This window comes from Melanostigma gelatinosum (assembly GCF_949748355.1).
Source record: "Melanostigma gelatinosum genome assembly, chromosome: 2".
In the NCBI taxonomy this organism is placed as follows: Eukaryota; Metazoa; Chordata; class Actinopteri; order Perciformes; family Zoarcidae; genus Melanostigma; species Melanostigma gelatinosum.
In genome coordinates, this window is record NC_136635.1 from 554,667 (window position 1) to 572,500 (window position 17,834).

Sequence of the window (17,834 nt, forward strand, 5' to 3'; positions counted from 1 at the left end):
ACACTTGGAGGACAAAAGAGAAAAAGGAAACCAGCCGAAGCCGCCGGCTCCCAGGCCCTCGTATGACAACGCAAGGCCCACCGAGGGACCCGGTCCTTCACAGACACAGAGAAGGCAGTCGGGAGGATTCCAGAGGAGTCCACAAAACTACGAGCGTGAGCCAGGATTCCGGAGGGGTTCTCAAGGCTACCAAGGCTACCCGCGAGAGCAAGGACCTCAGAGGGGTCCACAAGGCAACCAGAGGGAGCAGGGAGCTCCAAGGCAAGAAGGCTTCCAGAGGCAGGGCGTTTACCACAGGGCCCAGCCGGATCAACAACAGGAGGGGCCACGGCCCCCACCAGCCAACAAGAGCGGTTTTCTCTCTTCCGAGGATTACAACAAGCTGACGACAGAACAGAAACAGGCCCTTCGTGTCTCCCGCATGGAAGCTGGGAGCGAAGGGCAGAGAAAGTAATGGCTAAGCGGGCGCGGGTCACAGTGGATCATGCCTATTGGGTGGGGGACGACATATACACCGACGTGGATGGAATCCCCTATCAGGTAGATACTGGTGCAGAAGTGTCGATGACCCGCAAATGCCTTGAAACAAAAGGACACCTGACTGTTCAACTAGCCGACGGAACCATCAAAAAGATTCCGTTTGGCGTCTGGAAAGGAGTTGTATGGGCTCTAGGACCCTACAATTTAATGACAATAACAGACTTAAAAGAGCTGCATAGCAGCCCAGGAAATCGAACCCCAATACAACAGCGACTCAGAGTCCTCGGGGCAAAACTAATCCAGATGGGATCGTTATCACCGGAGTGGTACAAACCAGTGAACATTCCAGAAGTGACCAAGCAACAAATCCAAGACAGCGACCTTTCTCCGGAGGGAAAAGAAATGCTAGAAGACATACTTTCCAAAGCCGGAGTGGCTAGGTTCAAAAATGACTGTGGAGACATGGGTGCAAAATACACCCACACCATAGAAGGGGGTGTACACCCGCCAGTTCGCCAATACCCCCTGAATCCAGGGGCAGTTGCAGAAATGGACCTGATAGTCACGGAACTCAGCGAACTAGGAGTGGTGCGCGAGGAGCCAAATCCCATCACAAACAGCCCAATACAGGCAGTCAAGAAGCCTGAGTCATCGGGAGGAGGATGGAGACCAGTTATCAACTTCAAGGCCCTCAACCGCAGGACTGTCGCCAACCGAGCCAGCCTGATCAACCCCCAAGGGACGCTGGAGACACTAAGACTGAAAAGATACAAATCCTGCATAGATCTGGCAAACGGATTTTTCTCGTTGAGGCTAGCCAAAGCCTCCCAAAGCAAGACAGCGTTCACCCACAAAGGTAAAGCGTACGTCTGGGAACGGCTACCGCAAGGCTACAAAAACTCTCCGAATGTTTTCCAGTCGGCCGTAATGGACATACTTGACGGCCTAGAGACAACAATCTACATCGATGATGTGTTCATTGCGGATGACACCGAAGAAGAACATCTGAAAAAATTGAGAAAAGTCACAGAACGACTAACAGCGGCAGGCTTGAAATTAAATCTGAAAAAATGCCAATTTGGGCGATTCCAAGTGAACTACCTGGGGTTCCAGGTCTCCAACGACCTGGGACTCTCAGACGGATTCCGGGAAAAAGTGGAGCAGATCGACCCGCCAACCTCGCTGAACGAACTACAGAGAGTGCTGGGACTCTGCAACTATGTTAGGGACCATGTCCCTAGCTACCAGAAGCATGCAAAACCACTGTATGTAAAACTACGCAAAGAAAAACCAGAAGACGCCCACAAGAAGTGGGAATGGACCGCAACGGATCAAAACAATTTGGAAAACCTCCAGACAGCCATTAAAGACGCTTTGCGGCTGGAGCCACGAAGCCTTACAACAAAGCTGGTGGCAGAGGTCAGTTGCAACGACGACGACGCAGTGGTAAAAGTGTGCAACGAGGGCGGGGGAATAGTCACTTTGTGGAGCTACACCCTGTCCTCCGTGGAAAAGAAATATCCAGCAGAAGAGAAGGAGTTGGCAGTTCTGGCAAGGTATTGGAGCACCCTGAAAGACCTTGCTCAGGGGCAGGGCATCAGGGTCCTCACGCAAAGCCAGGTCCATAGATTCCTAAGAAAAGCCACGGTAGAGAGCACGAAGGCGACGAACGCGAGGTGGGGACGTTGGGAAGACATCCTGCTGGACCCAGACCTCGAAATCGGCCCTGCACAACCCGTGAGTAAGAAAAAGACGACACAGGACGAGAAGCCAGCCGAACCGATAGAGTGGACTCTATACACCGACGGCTCGCGAAAAGGACAAGACGACAAAGCCTACTGGGGCTTCATTCTCAAGCACAATGAGAAGGAGCGCTTCAGACAACGAGGCCAAATCCCCGGCAGTGCCCAGACCGGGGAAGTGACAGCAATACTGGAAGGTTTGCTCGAGTTGGAGCGAAGAAAGGTGAAAAGAGCTAGAGTCATAACTGATAGTTATTACTGTGCTCAGGCCCTTAATGAAGACCTGTCCATATGGGAAGAAAATGGTTTTGAGAGTGCTAAAAACAAGAAAGTAGCTCACGAAAACCTATGGAGAAAAATAGCCGAATTGCGGCTAACAATGGAGCTCGAAGTGGTGCACCAGAGGGCCCACACGCGAGCAGGAACTCATTGGCAAGGAAACGAAGAAGTGGATCGTTTCGTCCAGATGAGACAAATTGTCTTTGTTGGGATCGAGAAGTGGGAAGATTTGCCCAAAGGACGGGTAGTCCCAGAAGAGAACGTGAAGGAGGTGGTGCAAGCAGTGCATGGAGCACTTGGACATGCAGGCACCGTTCCAACGCGAAGGGAACTGGAAAAGCAGCGACTCTGGATTCCTGAAAAAGAAGTCCGCAGAATCCTTCAAGACTGTGAGTTGTGTGGTCGATACAACGCAGGAAGGAGAGGACAAAGAGTGGGAGGACTCACCATTAAAAGTACCGTACCCTGGGGTTCTATCTGCATGGATGTGGCAGGACCCTTAGGGGTACCGGGTAAAAGTGGAGAAAAGTACCTGTTGGTGCTTGTGGACTCCATGTCAGGGTATGTAACCACAAAAGCCGTAAGAAAAGCTAATGGCAACAGTGTTGTTAGCATGCTGGACCAAGTCTGTGGCTACTTGGGGTTGCCTAAAGAGCTCAGGACCGACAAAGGAACGCATTTTCGCAACGCAAAAGTGGACCAGTGGTGCCAACAGCATGGGGTAATGAGGATCTACTCTCCCCCATACACCCCCCAAGCTAACGGGGTGGTGGAAAGGACCATTGGCTTGGTGAAAAGTTGGATTGGGAAAAATGCCAACTCGAGAGAATGGAGCACTAAGACCCTGGAAATCGCCAAAACCCTGAACGACCGCTACCGAAGTGACAGGCCCTCCCCTGCGGAGGAGCTGATGCGCCGCCCCTTCACATCACAGGAAGTGGGGCGGGGCTCAGAAGACAAAGAGCCCAAGCTTGAGCAAAAGGTGCCACTTCGAGTAGGACAGCGCGTCTGGATCAAGGCTCAGGTCGGTGCTTCTAACTCTGCAGTCAAAGCCAAGTACGATAAATCAGACATAATTGTCAAGATTTTGGACAGTAATACTGTTCAACTCAAGAAGAAAGGAATCCAAGGAGTAGGGCAGCTGAAGCCAGTTCCGTACTAGGAGAAAACCAGGAACTCAAGAATGGCCACCAACATACAAGCTTTACCACCCTTTGTCAGAGTGGCCAATGTCAAAGGGGTGGTTAACATGAGAAGGAGTACTACGGGGCTCTGGGCAGGAAGAGCCCTGAAGAAGTTAGAATATGCGAAGAAAGGCTTTCTCTCGGAAGAGAAAGAAGTTTTAACATGGAGAGAAGTCAAGAATAACTGTGTGGTCTGCATGGAGCCGACCACCCTGGACCTGATATGGCAGGGACCCGGAAACCAGAAACCACTCCGGGTCACAGGCCGAAGAAAAGAATTTAACCATATGACCCATAAACCAGTGAAGGTTTTGGATGCATATGTATGCGGTTTTTGTCGTATAGGCATGTTACCAAGGTTGCACTTCGTCATCCAGTGGGATCTATGTGGGACGAAGCTGAACCTTAAAGACTGTGTCTGCCAATGGGATGGACACAGGCTGCACCTCTGTGCGTATTGTTCCGTACTCCAGCAAAATGGAATGCTGGTGCGTGCTGGAACAGCCGACGGATGGCAAGTGAGGAAGTTTCTTCAGCCAATACAAACCCTGGCTCCCGCCTCTTGGGAAGGAGAGGGTGCTGCCGCTCCGGTTGACATGATTCCCGACGCGGAGACTGGGACACCATCGGCACCATCTATGAGCCCACTCGACGGTGACCCACACGAAGCAAGTGGAAACCGTAGTGATGTCCCCATGAGATCCTGGTGGGAATCAGTGCAAAGGAACTGGCCATACAGCCCAGATCAGGCTGAAGTTACCAACCCACCGCTGGCTTCCGTACAGATCCCAGCGGCCTTCAGGGTCTTTCGCAACCCTGATGACCCAGGCTACGCAGCCACTGCTGCATCCTTACCCGATTGCCGCTTACAGATGGCAACGAGAGAGGGATGGCTGGGGCCCTGGGAACTCACAACCTGGCGCCTGCTAATCGAAGATGTGTTTTGTGATCCTGATGTGCCAATACATGAGCTTGCCCCGGTGCCAACAGAAGCTGGTGCTCGCGGCACAAATCTCCAGTATACCATCACGGATCTGGATGCCTTCCACCACACCGGTGCCAGGACCAAGGAAAAGAGTAAGATTTTCACGGTCACCCCAGAGGGGTGGCGCAGAGACGGTGTTATGCAACTACCGGGCTCCTGGGCGGCCAGAGCGCCAACGCCTACATGGGAGGCCAGCACAATGCGCGTCATGGTGACGCTGAAAACCGTGATGGTTCCATTCGACGGTGTGTACTCCGTTGGGGTGGAGCTGACCAGAGCGGATGAGGCGGTGCCTCCTCCAAACCCACGCGCAGACGCAAAAGGTTTGACCGCTTGGGCACGGAAGTCATTTCAGAAACTGCAGCGGGGTAGAAAGCCTCGCAGTAGCAGCACTTAGAAAAGTATAGCTGCTGGAAAAAACGGAACTTGATTGTCAACATGTCGCTGCCAAACCCACCAAACAAAGATTGCAGGGAACTAAAAAGTGTCTCTCTGTCTCTCCTCGAACAAAAAAGGCCATATCTGCAATTGCCTAACGAAAGTGTCTATTTGGACAGACCCCAACGCGATTTTGCATACTGCAAAGGCCTCTGTGGATCCGGCGCCTATTTCTGCAGCAATGGCGAATATAGGCGCTCGTTTGACCTGTCAATACCCGGGAAGGCGGAATTGCTGACTGCTATTCGCACAGGATGGCAACTCCAATATGACAGAGCCATGGTCCATTGGACCCATCCGTGGCTGCTGCAGCCAGTCCTCCCTTGTCCTGACCAGTCCCCCTGGATCCTGAATACCGCTTTCATCCCATTCAGGGGTCTACAGCTGAAGTTGCGGTGGGGTCCTAACTATGCTGATTATTTGCAAAACGAATATGTTGATATTTGGCTGGGTGAGAACTTACTCTGGACCACCAGCCCGGTCATGCAGCGTCTCATAGCGCTCCACGTGAAAAACAGCGCGCGCTGTGTAATTGAGAACCAAGACATGCAGTTGCGTACGGTGCATTACCGCCTGCCAGGCCTTGGCCCACCGAACCCGGACCCATGTCTGAACATGAGGGCATTGCCTCCTTCCCGATTGCGGTCTTGGGGGTTTGCCCTTCACGAACCCTCTGCAGCATGGGCTAAAGTAACAGAGCTCCAGACGGACGACGGCCAGCCATTATACGCATCTCTTGCCAAAGTCCGGAACCTTATCGACCCGGTGGACAGGCAGGTGTACGCATGGCTGCGACTCCAAAAAAAGGCTGGGAACGAGGGTTGCTTTGGACCCCCCCCCTGCTCCCCCTCGTTAATCGTCACCTATTACCAATGGGTGTGGCGGGGGCTGGACTTAGCCATTGGCAGATACCCATCGGTGCTATATCACCAGCTCCTGAAGGGCAGGATTAGTCAGTGCGATCCTGACTCTCCCCCGCGCCTCAGCTCCGGATGCCTAGCACCTCTTCCAGAAGTGCTACCGACCAGAGCACTACAGAATCCGAGACCATGGACCTCCCGCTACTTCACGGGAGAGTTCATGAATTTAGGCGATCCTCATCCTTTACCCCCGTCTCATTAAGACGCCCCGGCAAGCGACTGGACCAATCAAGTGAGCGACCTCGGAATGGAAAACGACTATGGCTTTGCTTAATGGCTAAAGTAGTAGCAGTATTAACAGGACTATGCCTTGTCCTGGCTATACTGTACTACTATGGTAGTATCCCATGGGCCCTCACTCATGTGAGGGTGTCCTACACTACCACAAAGAAGTTCGACCAGACATGCTGGACGGTCGACTCTGGAACGATCGTTCTCTCTCAACTCGCTGGACAAAAGCGCGCCTCGCCCTGGTTGGACCTTGAGGTTGGATCTAATGCAACCCGTCAAGTCCAAGAAGGGGGTGGGACGCCACCGAACCTGACAGCTACTATCATCGCGTGGATGACTATCTGGGAACAGAAAATCAACGATTCGAAAATCAACGACACGGGTGAAGAAACAGACTGGGCAGGCGAATTCCAGAAGGTAATAGAGAATTCGACATGGAGGATAGATGAAGTATCTACACTGGGAGCGGAGATGAAGATTACGGTAATGATGAAGAAAGCACAAGAAGAAAAACGGGCACAGTGTAATTGGATCTACCCCGAAAACGGTGTCCCAGGCTGGTACTGTTCATGGGCATGTGTCTCATGGGCAGAGCAAGGGAACGATGGATACTGGAAACCCGAGGTAACCTATGCAGCGAGCCACCGCAATGATACGTGTTTGATGATTTTACCGGCAGAAGGAATGTTCTGGGGACACTACAATCTCACCTGTGAGGCCACACAACCGCGACGTAAACCACAGCGGGTGAAAGTTAAAGTGAGGCCAGTGAGGCCACTAGGTAACACCACACTAGGAAACTCCACCGACTGCCAGCGGAACAACCTCACCAGCCGAGCCGTGAATGTCACGCAGCAGGGGGAAGAAGAAGAAGAGGTAGTACAACCTACGGCTTCGGAGACGGTTCCAGAGGAAAAAGAAGGGCAGCCGCAGCTGCCACTATTCAAGTCAAGTGACAGTCTTCGGAGAAATCGGAGCAGGAAATGGACGCAGCATTGTAAAAAGAACAAGCTCCCTCTCCTAGATAAGTGCTTCTGGAATGTGTTCTTTTATTGCGAAGGTCAGAATTACTTCGTAATAACTCCGGTAAACAAACCACAGTATCAGGCTCATAAGTTCATCTATCTACCCGAACCTAATGCCCGGCACGAGGCCTGGCTCAACAACACCCTGCCGTGGATATGGATAACCGAGCTAACGCATTTCAAAGGAGCCTTCACGGAGGGTTACTCCAGAGCCAGCTTCGGCCTTTTGGGACCACGGACAACCGACATGTATGTACAAAAGCTGCCGAAACCCGAGGAGTTAATGACAGCCCCAAGAGGGGATTTCCAAAAAATTGACACTTGTGTGACCAACAAAATGTTCATCGCTCTGAATGGAACAGAGTATCTAGCCGACGGCGCCTCCCCGAGATGCACACTCTGGCAAGAGTGGTATCGGGCTTGGGGAACGTGGCTATATGACTGCACAGGCCTGAAGACGAACAAGACGATCAAAGGAACCCTGCAGGCATGGAAAGAGGCCCACACCCGGGACGACAGTTCAACCTGGTGGGGCCTACAGAAGGATGAAGTGTTAGAATGGGTGGTGCCATGTCTAACTCAAACCAACAACTACTGGGTGAAGTATCAGTACCTGGCCACAGTGTACTCGAAAGAAAGAGACATCTGGCCTGGGGTTTGGAGCCGACCAGAACCATATATAGGCCCGCGGCCCTGGAAGATGGAATGCAACCGAGGAAACACGACCTGCAACATCAGCCTGGCCGGGGGACATTGTGAGACTGTGCCAGGATGGGAAGACCATTGCCAGACCCACTATGGAGCAGAATATGAAACCCACGTGCAAGAAGTAACCTGGGTGAAGGATAAAGACAAGAAATGGCGACGGTCAGGGCCCCTGACCAGCAGCTGTACCAACTTAATCCTGGGCCATCGCATGAAGGACAGAGTGAACGTGAACGGCCAAATCATTCCCCCAGTAACCGACCCTACAGTCTTTCTAGCTGAGGGCCACGCCTTCAGGAAAAGCCTCTGCGAGGGTAAAGAAGACAAAGGATTTGAATGGGTAGGAGCTAACCGCCTCTACGGGAACGGAACATGCTACGAGCCAGAAGAACACTGGCTGAGTTGCGGGAGCGGCCGACGAGAACACGAGTGCAGTTGGATCGAACTAACGGGCGCCTCCATAGTCGGGACCGCAACCATCGTAGTGGAAGAAGTGGCAGGGAAGATTGGAGAAGGATTCACGGTCATAAAGGGCTGGATGGGGAGTTTGTTCTCCTGGCTTTGGCCTTATTTGTTGATGATAATTGGAATTGTCATCGTGGGCCTGATAATCTGTGCCGCCATTAAGGGCGGGGTAGCAGCCACTGTTGCCTCGTGCTTTAAGGGGAAGTTGAAGGAAAAAGGAGAAGTGAAGAAGGGACTCCTCCCACGAAGGAAGGAGGAGTCCACCCACCTATAAAGGGTGAACAACTGGAGCGCCATAGCCATTGCAGACCCGGAACCTCAACCAAGAGCCTCATACTGAAATAAGAGCGAATAAACCTAAAAAGCCAAGATGACCAACGCGACCAACACCACAACCATTGCACCTCCAGGCATGAACACCACTTATCCCCCAGGCATGACCACCTTCGGAGTGAGTATGACCAACACCACAACTATTGTACCTCCAGGCATGACCACCTTCGGAATGAGTGTAACTGAAGCATTACAGAACTCCTCCGACACAGCACGCAGATGCAGGCCATTTATTCGCTTAACCGACCTGGACTTTTGGGTCCTTGAGATCATATGGTTCTTCTACTGTTGCATGGGCGAATGGTCCATGAATCAGCCGCTAAGAATACTGGCCCTGGCTGTAGGGTGTCTGAAAACAGCGATTGAAAACATCTATCGAGGATCGCTGTGGCTTACCCTGACATGGTTCGCTACATACCTCCTGGGGAGAATCCACATCGACTCTACTCGCTGCGGTCTAGTAAAGGGTGGAATGGTGATCATCTGGCTGGTAATCGACGTCGCTGCAGTTTTCTACAACCCCCTGAAGATGGTCTCGGCAATCGTCGAGGCCTTTCTGGCGGTTGCGGCCCTGACGTATCTCGTGGTCATGACCATGGCTATGAAAGAAAGAGGAAGAGGGCGTTGGCTCCACAAGATCGGCGCCATTGCTCTTTGGGGCATAGGTTGGGGCATAACTGTCGCCATCTACTGGTCGGGTTCTGAATCATCAATCGGGATAGCAGCCTGGCTCATGCTGTATGAGCCTTTGTTTCCAAGAAGGGTTAGGCCTACAAGCCCAGGCCTAACACCTCCTCCAATGGTGTTGGCATCTCCATGGCTGCATTCTCTGGCTCAACGGCGCTCTGCAAAGCGCTCCAATACTGAGAGGGGGCCTTAAAAAAGAATGAAAATAAGACCACCCCCTGCTTGCTAAAGCTTGGCTTGTAAAAATTGCGCTGAAAATGTAATGATTAATGAAGTCTTTGTGTTCAACAACATTCAGGAGGAGGTCTGCTGTGTCCGCTGTGGGATTCCTCCGGAGCTAATGTTGCACCTGTGGGAGGTAAACCAAGCCCTATGGTGCACCCAATGCTACCTGGGGCAATTCCCGATAGGAGCAGCCAGCGGCCTCTTCTGCAAAGGAAGTACCCCTTATATGCCTGCGATGAATGTAGTCGACTGTATGGAATTAGAGGCTAAAGCAAAACCAGTGTGGACTTCCGCTGAAAGAACCCCACCAGAGGTCCTGCTCTATGCTGATGGTGTATACTGCCCAGTATACACAAAAATATGGGCGTATCCTGATGGCATCCGGGTGTCCAGCACCCACCTCACCGATGGCCGCTTTGTCGTCATTGGACCACGCCTGCCCGCCCTGCAGTATCCAGTACCAACTCCAGAAGAAGATGACGACACAGCAAGCATCACGGGTGTGGAACACCGAGACGTGGGTAGCCAGACGATGCTCGCAGGAGTAGTACCAAATCTAATGGGGATGTGGGGATACGACGAGGACTGCGGCGAGCTGGTGGAGGTAATCCCTGAAGGATTGATAGTTCCAAGCGAGGAGGAGGACAAAGCAGCAACCAGCCCCGTCCCTACTCCGGCCTCCCTCTCCCCAGACAGCATTCTGAACCAGAATGTGTTGGCCCTGGTGCTGAGCCTGGACGAGCAGATGAAGGATGCCATAGATGACGATGAAGATGACAACGCCCTCCTGGATCTCCAGCCACCAGGCCTGGAAGGCCTGATGGTGCTCGACAGCTGGCAACACGAGTCCGAGCCGGAGGACGACGTTCTCATCATCACCGCCGAGGACGACGACGAGTTCCTAGAGGATTACCTGGGGCACGGTGCGGCAGCTTGAGACCTCAAGAAGGGGGTGTCAAGAAGAGTTGACCTCTCAGAGCTGCCTCGGTAACATGTCGACACATTCAAGGGAGAGAAGTCAGGTTATAAGCGCACGAAGCATATATTCAACGATGAAGTGTAATCAAACAGATAAAATGTATGAATAATATAACGAAATGTTCTAATCAAATATGTAACAAATGTTTAACTGCATAGAAGTGATTTAAACAAATGTAATGGATGGTTCTGTGTGTTTTGTGTGAGACTGGAGCTGAAATAGAAATGTATTGGGCAAGAATGACATTGCTGTAATCAAGACCAGATGTTGGGTGTAGTCGAGAGAAGGATCTAGAAACTGATGAAATAAATGAGTCATACAGGCAATGTTCGGCTTAACGCCCTTTCCAGAGGGAGGGGGGATGAGTCATGGACCAAACAGGTGGGGGCTGATCACAGCCCATATGAGGAATATAAGCAGACGCTTGCGGAGAGCAAGCTGGGATTTCATCGCGGATGCCGTCCAAGCGCATCGGAGGAAGATACTGAAGCCTGCAACTGATGTATTGAGGGCTTCGTCTCAGTTCACGGAAAAGAGACCTCTGTTCGTGGACATTGCGATTAAAAGACGAAGTTTCTAAACTCTCCCCACCGCTCACCTCTTAACATCTGAACAACGGAGAAGCCGCAGCTGCCTGAGAAAGACTTTGTACTGAGTTTTGGGGACTGCTGAACGGGCTCCGTTGCGGAGCGGGAGGACCGAGGGTCTGGCCAGACCGTCGCTCCTAACAACTCCAAAAGAACTCTTTTCATCGCACCATTGGACATCCAGCTCCAACCGAACCGTCTCGGCGACTAAAACTAATGAGTATAATCGAAGAAGATAATTAAATTGACTAATCATGTGTAGTGACATTTTATGTGAGCTGTAGCTGTAACCCCTGCAAACTAACTAAATATAACCTGCAATAAATATCTAATCTGCATTTAAAGTGAAATTCTCAAGTGCATTAATTTGCTGATGTAGTAAATAGTTCCTCGTGACAGTAAAAAGTTAAAGCTATTGTATGTCTAACAACTGAGTTCTGAAAGGTTATCCTAGAGACCGAATCCACTCAACAACCCCTTACGGTTTTAGCAAGAATTAATCCTAGCCGTTAAAACCTAACCTGGCATTTACCAAGAGCACGGATCCATAAGAGGGAAGCTGCCATAACCGACGCGACTGGTGGGAGCGCCCGGGGCCAGGACTGGTCTCTCGGCCGAGCGCGCTCTGACCGGAGGAAGCAGGGTAGACGTCGGGAGTAAAGGCAGTTAGCGGAGCCAGGCGAGTTCCCTCGCCAGAACACCAGCTCGAGAATCTTTTAATAGAGAGCTGAGTCAGTAATTAGCCCCGTATCGGGCCAGAAGTACCCAGGATCTAACAGTAGCGCTGGGGCTGCTGTTTTGAAATCTTGTAGGGGGCGCTATAGAGGCAATTTAAAACGGACAAGCCAAAAAACCATATACACTATGTCTTCCTATGAGCTACGACACATCTACAAAGTTTCATGAGGTTTTGAGCATCCCAACACACTAAACCATCAGCTTCCTGTTTCATGGCGAACAATGCATCGCCACGGCAACAGCGTTCAACGAAAGCGCACAATATTCATGATGTTTCATCATCGATGTCTTAAGGCTATCCGTACCAAATGTGAGACTCATCAGGTCACCTGGCTAGGAGGTATAAAGAAAAGTATAAAATATGACATTTCCTTTAGCCAGTAGGCAGCGCTATGAGTTATTGCATTTTTTTCAATTGAAATATGTTCAAGCTTGAATGATTATCATGCATAAGATGTTTTGTGCGGATTGGAGAATGTACCTTGGAGTTATAATAACTTACAAGAATGTATTTTTTCAAAAACAATGAGGCAAAATGGCCGGCACGCCACGTCAAGGTTCTTCGATGAAAGCGCGAGATTTGAGTAACTTTTAATCACAAAGGTCTTAAGAACATCCTGACCAAAGGAGAAGTTGATCGCATAAATTCTCTAGGAGCAGTTCGTTAAAATGCGAAGGCTGAAATCTGCAAAAAGTGGCAAAAAGGCCAACTTCGCGGGTTTGCTGTAGCGCCCCCTAGTGGGTGAATACAAAACAATTCGCAGGGTATGCGATGTGCACATATGCTGCAGGTTTTGGAATTTTAGATCTAACGGTTGAGAAGTTATGTGTATTGATATTTAGCCACGCCCCTAAGAAGTGTATTGGTCCTTATCTTCTAAACGCTAAGAGGTATCAGAAATCTTTGAGCAACTTTAGATGAGGTAGATCCAATAATGATCCAAAGAAAATTTGGTAGCAATCGGACCCAGCATGTAGGAGGAGATAGCAAAAATGGGTTTCACACTAAATTCAAAATGGCGGAAAATCTAAGTAGGCGGAGCTTAGGGGTCTGAGAGGCTTTTTTTAGATCTAGCGGATTGGGACATGTAGGTCAAATTTCAAGTCAATCGGACATACTGGGCGAGGTGCCTCGCCGGTACGATTTGTAGGGGGCGCTAGAGAGCCAATGTTTTACACACACACATGCAAATTTGGGCAGCAGAGTTTTTACCTCAGATCTGAGAGGGGTGCAAAAATGGTGAGTTTTCATAAATTCCAAGTGCCCCTACAAGCTCCATCCCCGGCAGAATAATAACGGACCCCATACAATTTCAATAGGGCCTTCGCAGGCCCGACGTTGTCGGTGGCTCGGGCCCTAATAAGAATACCCCATACAATTTCAATAGGGCCTTCGCAGGCCCGACGTTGTCGGTGGCTCGGGCCCTAATAATAACGGATTCCTTCAATTTCAATAGGGCCTTCGCCAGGCCGACGTTGTCGGCGGCTCGGGCCCTAATAATAATGCCCCATAGAATTTCAATAGGGCCTTCGCCAGGCCGACGTTGTCGGTTGCTCGGGCCCTAATAACCGTAGGACAGCAAAGACGGCCCAGGTATAAAATGCACGGCCCGCCACTGAAATACACATGGATTCTGTAACCTCTTATAAAAATGTGACTGATTAGTGAAGTGTTAAGACTGTTGTTGACTGGGTCAGTTTACATTTTTGCCATTCTATTTCTGTAGGTTGTGCCTTTTCATTTATTATGATGAAAGTGAGGACTGTGAGCAAGCAACAACATCTGCAGGAACGTTCCCCAAGTCAAAGACAGGCGAATGCATAGCAAAGCCAGTTAAAACAGACCCTACATACAGTAAGTTGTAAAATAATTAAAAAAAATTGTGACAAACGAACATAAAATGTTAAAATACCTTTTAAATATAAATAAGGAAGGAAATGACTATTACATGTTTTTACAGAGTACGTGGATGAACTTATGAGGCTCGTATTTGAGAAGGTGTTTGAGGACCCAACTCCATTTGCTGAGGAGTTGAAGACAATCCCCATCCATCCCAATGTGAGAGAGCCTCAAAGGAGAAAGTGTTGCCGTAGTCAAGGAGCAGCCTGAAGCCCACATTCTGACCAGCCGGATCAGGAAATTCCCTGCGCTTCCGAAATACAACACACGACGGGATGGCAACCCTTGTGTGCCATCCTAAATAGTATCAGCTCGAGGCGAGAGGCCGGTATCGCCTGTATGGAGAGGATCACACATCATTACCATTGCAGCTGAAAACTATCTGTACAGTATTACAGTATTTGTTGTTTTGAAAAGAAAGTCATTTGGAGGAAAAATAAATCACTAATTTCTTCATTAGTTCTTATGATCTTTGATTATAAAGAAACATTTGTGTTCATATGTAGTTTACACAGATTTCATTGTATGTATTAACAACTTACTCTTCTTCTATTCTACACCTCAAACGTCCATAGTCAGCTCTGTATATGTTGTGGATGTTCTGCAGGGTTTATGGATTCAAACAGTTGGCTCGAGGCCAGGATGTGAACATGCATGTAGGAGGAACTGGAACCTGGTTCATTCATCTCAAAACCAAATGAGGGAAATTAGACACTGATTTACAAGAAATACTGTTATAATGACTCAGTAGGCATAGGACAAATATTAATCCAGGAAGCAACAATTTTACTTCAAATAAAATGGTGTGATCATATTGTTGATTACAAACATAACAGCCAGGATGGGATTGTAAAATGCAGCAACATTTTTGCAGAAAGGTTACAGTTAGGAAGACATGTAATAGTACTAGTGTTACTGTATACAACACAACACAAAACTGTAATCTCTAAATCTGATGGACTCTACATAACATTACCAAAGTCACTAATAAAACAAATTCGGTTTTAACAGGAAACGTGTTAGCTAACTTTGGTAGTATTTTCCTACTGAGGCAACGTGAGTGTAATCACGTTACTTAGATACTTCGATAAAGAGAAGGATTTGTGTTTTACACCACTGCATAGGCCTGTTAGGCTACCTAATGTGCTACTGTTGGTGTTATCAGCTATCTAGATAGTGCAGTTATTGATTATACTGTTAGATACCCGTTGTATTTCTTGGCAGCAGACGTTTTCAACTTCTCTGGCCATTCGGACGCATTTTCTGCAATTATAGACCTAAATCAGAAAAGAAACAAACCTTCAGTCAGTCAACAGACATTTGTAACTGCGATGTAAAGAAGTGACAGTTATAACTTTACATATAAAATATAAGACAGCTACATCATAACTTACCTCTGTGAAACGTCCTGCTCCAGTCCTGGTTGCGATGGTGGTTCAGATCTATCGGCTTCTTCCTCCTGACTTTCAATAACTGACTCGCAGCAGGACAGATGCTATCGTTACCATGGTTACGACAGTGTTTTTTCACCGCTCAGTGAGCCTTTCAAGCTGAATTCTGTTTATGGTAAGGGGTGGGGCATTTCCAACGAATGCGATACGTGGTTGACCAATCGCAACAGAGTGGGCTAGCTAATCAGGGCAGACTGGCCTTTCTAGAGGGAGGAGCAACGCTCAAACAGCATTTCACAGAGAGGATGAGAAGAGGTGCAGCACAGCCAGGATGAGAAAAACAAGGTTTTTGAGCATTAACGCATGTAAACATGTTGCAACAGTAAATTGAGATAAAAATATCCACCCGAAAGAGCATAAAATTGTCTTTAAAAAAAATTTGAGGGGATTACTTATTATACAACTATTTTTAAATACATTTTTAAATACTTCACAAACAATTTGATTCGACTGACATGTTTTACATTTGTTTTAAAATATATTTGCTGTATATAACAATGTATATATTTATTAGTGGTAAGGGTGGTACCACCTCCGCCACATTTGCAGACATTAAAAACCCTGAATAGTCCTATATTTGTGAAGATTTTGAAATGGTAATATCAACAGTGCATTGTGTGAAGCTGAGCATCAAGCAACCTGACTGGTTGTTCCAATTTGTGTCGAGAGACTGGTTCGAAAGAGTAGAAAACAAGACTACAGTCATGCTAGCAGCTCTCTGAGACGGTACTTGGGCACAGCTGTCTTTTGAGCTAAATGCTGACATCAGAATGCTAACAAGCTCGACGCTGATGCCAAGCAGTTAAAGTGTTTTGCATGTTAATTTTATTACTTTAGTGTGTTAGCATGCTACAATTAGCACAAACAAATGTAACAAATAGCAGTAAACACAAAGTACAGCAGAGGCTGATAGGAAGCAATTACTCTGTTATATTTGGTCATGAACGAAATATTGAGCTAAATAAAATTTTGGTTTGAATGTTTACGGGATCACTGAAGTCATCAGAATTCATCCTGAAGGGGACAAGATGTCTGAACCAAAAATAATTACAATTCACCCAATAGTTGTAGAGTTTGGACCACAGTGGTGGACTGACAGATCAATAGAAGCAAACCGCTAGAATGGACAAAAAGTGTAAATAGTATACAATTTGATTGTTATACACCGTACAAGTATTAATGAAACATGTCAGGTCTCAGGATGACCCCTCTTTCACGTTTGTCAATCTGCAGCATTGTAAAGTGTAGGACAGCTCAGTTTTACATTCTGACAGGCAGATCAGAACCAGTCACAACAAAGACAACACTTGATTTTGTCTCTGTGCAATTATTTATGTACATGAAAGCATCTGGTGATGTACAGACTCAGTAAAGACATACCCAAACACAGTGTGTCCACATTTAACACCTAACATCAACCAATATGAGGTGCTACTGTGGCTCAGAAGATAGACCGGATCATCCCTCAATCAGAATATCAGCGGTTCGATCTTCGGCTCCTCGAAAGTTACTATGAGGAACTTTTAACTGGTTTCTGAAACAGTCTGAGTTTAGTCCTGATCCTCTATATGACCTATCAGTAAAGAAGACCATCAGAGAGAAGATTGTCCATTTCTATATAGCTATTCTTAATGTTTGTCATTGATGCCACTGGGTCGGATTCTGGTAAAATCAGATGAAATTATGCATGTTCACCAGAAAGTCCTTCAGCTCAGAATCCAGCAGAGACCAGTCCACCGCCAACTGACCCTGATTTGGCTTCACTGCGGCCTTCAACTTACTGCGGGAGCTCCAGGGGAAGGAGGAGAGCGCAGTGCAGGAGCAGTGAGGCAAAGCTCTGCTCCTGACAGGAGGAGGTGCAGAGGCTGAGTCCCCACTGGGAACCAACACAGATAACACGCTGCTGAAGACCCAGGTGATATTGCTGGGGGGAAGGGAGGCACGGGAAAATACATACTTGTGTCTGCTCCACCGCTGATTGGATATTAGTTGTTGAAAGTGCACTGCTTTGACATGTTTCTCATTGACTGAGTCCCATCAGCCAGGTTCTTTAACAATGCCAGATCATTACACATGGTATAGTGTCCGTCTCCCTGACTCAGCATGTTTCCGCAAACATCTTCTTGGTAAAATCGAATTCATCATTATTATTTAACATCAGAAACATGATTCAATCACAGTAATCATGTTTAAACCCATTTCACACTGTATATCACCCGCAGCCATCTCTAGAAAACTTTTTGTTTTGTAAATAAATACCCCTTTATGTGTTGGAATAGACATAAGCATAGTTTTTGTGCTCTATGGTTTATACATCTAACCTAAAGTATTTCAGTAACCTGTATTTTGGACAACTTAATAGGAAAGAGTTAAATTCACATTGTTCACATCAGTCAGAGAACTGATCAAAGCTTTTAAAAAAAACTTAAGTGAAAAGATAGAAGGTCAAAAAATATATTTAACCTATCCCATTCCATGAC

At 48.2% G+C, this 17,834-nt stretch overlaps 1 protein-coding gene across 1 annotated transcript in view; it reads right to left on the reverse strand.

Moving 5' to 3' along the window:
* Positions 1-17,834, reverse strand: part of adamts17 (ADAM metallopeptidase with thrombospondin type 1 motif, 17) — a 270,965-nt gene that overhangs the window by 181,008 nt on the left and 72,123 nt on the right. The window lies entirely within an intron of this gene.